Source organism: Formica exsecta, unplaced genomic scaffold, assembly GCF_003651465.1.
Source record: "Formica exsecta isolate Colony F162 unplaced genomic scaffold, ASM365146v1 scaffold72, whole genome shotgun sequence".
Classification (NCBI taxonomy): domain Eukaryota; kingdom Metazoa; phylum Arthropoda; class Insecta; order Hymenoptera; family Formicidae; genus Formica; species Formica exsecta.
The window spans coordinates 5,891,360-5,894,069 of NW_021853485.1; the positions used below are offsets into that span (position 1 = coordinate 5,891,360).

General features: G+C 34.5%; 1 protein-coding gene across 3 annotated transcripts in view; it reads right to left on the bottom strand.

The window, feature by feature from the left end:
- Positions 1–2,710, bottom strand: part of LOC115243376 (nephrin-like) — a 251,510-nt gene that overhangs the window by 181,810 nt on the left and 66,990 nt on the right. The window lies entirely within an intron of this gene.

The following is a 2,710-nucleotide window of genomic DNA, read 5'->3' on the forward strand; positions in this document are numbered from 1 at the left end:
TATATATATATATATATTCAGCTATTTATGTAAATAAAATCGGGATAAAATCGCGTAGAATATATATTTTCACACACTATATCCCTTTCTTATGTCTCTTGTTCGCATTTACAATTGCCATAACTGTAGCCATATCGAGCTAATGGTGCCATTTAATTTTAACGTTAATATTCCCCCAGAAGCATACATTGGAATATTATATTTTTATTGATAATATGTACGACATTACATCGATATTACATCCCAATATAGCGGTATAATATTCCGCATAGCGTGATATCTGTATTTCGAGAGGGAGACACATGTGATAAAAATCATAATGCTCACGGTTTGAAAGAATAGCCAGCGATAAAGTTGCATTAGACATAAAGAAAATCAGTGAAATTAAAAGGCTCCAAAAAACGCAATTTACGACACTTTCTACTACCGACAAGCACACGAATCTCTCAGAATAAGATCATATCGCAGATTTTTATCAATCAATCTCCTTCCGTTCTTTATATAGAGACTCATGAATAATCCCTTGGCGTACTTTTTTAATCTTTACTCGCGGCAGGAATTTTTTTATCCACGTTAATATCATAATGTCGTTTCCTTCTAGCTAATGAAGTATATCCTTTGATCTCTCGCGCGCAAAACGTATCAGATATTTACGCTAATTAACATTTTTGCATAATATTGAATAGATATTATCTCTGGTTATATTTACTATGTAAGAAGTCATTAATATTAATAAATCTAAATACAGAAAAAAATATGAGGTACTCGTAATGTAATATATCGTAGATTGATTCATTCACGGCAACATAGAAAGTTTTCAAATAGAATACTTCATTATTAATTATGTAATATTGTCTTTATTATAATATTTAATAAAAATTTATGACTCCTTTTAATTTTTTCAAAAATGAAAACCTGTATTTATGGCAAGTATCGATTTCAATAAAACCGAGAAATATGAGCGCGGAAATACACTCGTGTTGTGGCAACGAGCGCGATTTCCGAAAGTTGCGGGGGACTTAGCGTTTTATTTTTCCGCTGGCCCGCAAAATGAAAGTTCTCCGTATGGTGAAACCGGCGGCGCCACGATGGGTTGCCTCCTCGCCCGCAGAATTCGCTTAAGTCGACATTGCACCGGTGCTCGTCTATGAGAGGATGGCTCCACGCATGCATTTTCACGCGGAAACACGTATTGCATTTACGTTGGCGCTACAACGACTTTATGCAAGTACGTGCCCTTCTGCGAGCTGGGGAAATTCACGTAAGCCTCGCCGATTTTAGCATGAGACCGCAGTGCATAGATATTGTTCATGCACTCGTATGATATTCGAAACTATTTAAAATTATCCATTTTCTGGGAAAGAACTTGGAATATTTTTTCTTGTATACGTATAATCATTGCTCACGCTTAAAAGCTTATTAAAAAAAAAACGGAGTTTCAGAAGTATTCTAATCTTGATTCAAGCTGCAGATACATTCTGCAATTAAAACGTGTTTATATAGAATAGAGTTATTTTAATTTTCTAATTTTTGTTTATCCTAAAATTATTGACTTTTTATAAAAAAGATTAATTGTAAAATTATATGTATACAATTAACAAGAAATTTTCTTCGCGTTATATGATACATAAATAGCTAATTGTTCAACGCAGTTCAATTTAAATTGAAAAAGAAAGAAATAAAAAGCTACATTTATATAATGACAAATATATAGCTTATGAATCTGACGCAGAGAAGAAAATTACATGTATAATACGTAGTTCACGAAAAATTAAATTCAAGCTGAATTCACATACATACATAATCTCGGGTGTAATCTTGAGCAGCGAAAAATAATGCGCAAGAACATACGTTCACGCGTACGTGTTACATATGTGATGGAAATGGATATATCTCAATATTTTACGATACGATATTCTGCTTTGAAGGGATTTATAGTCGCGGTTGATATCGCGCGAAACGAAATATCGCCGTCTGCCAAATAAAAGCAGGAGCGACGGCACAGCAACAGTTGCATCTGAAGGGTTACGATGACGTCGCCCGTCGCGGATTTTTATGCTTCGGTATCTATTTTGCCAAGCATGTAACCAGCCATCAATACACGGATTACGTCGTATTATGGGGTACTAACTCGACGGTTATCCGAGACTTGAGACCGACTGAAGTTCCACGAATTCTGTTTTACGAAACTGCGTTCGCGGAGAATTTGACGAAAAAAAAAGAGAAACCGCGGACGGAATTGAACGAGAGCGACGACGAGTAGAGAACTCTGCAGACTAGTATAGAAGATTGTGTCCTGGACAATAAAACTGACTCGGATTAAATTCTAAGATGTGGTCGAGTTTACAAGACTTGCTCTCGCCGCGACACTCGAAGATGAAACGTTTCTGAGTGCATACGTGCACTTCGTGAACTACGTACGTGCATTCATTGCGAATACTTGACGAGAATTGTTTTTATATCAACATGCTATCCGAATATAGAAGATTTTGGGAAATCACTAAACTTCAGTTACGTACTTTTTTATTAAATGTGGCGACTTTTTATCAAAAAGAATTTAATCGCAGAAAGAAAAGGCTACTTTTTCGTAAATTTTCACTTTTCGACATTAAATATTGATAAATAAAAATGACGATTTTAGAACATTGTATTATTTCGTGCATATAATTTTTATAATATTATAAATATATGATTATTATATATTTAATTA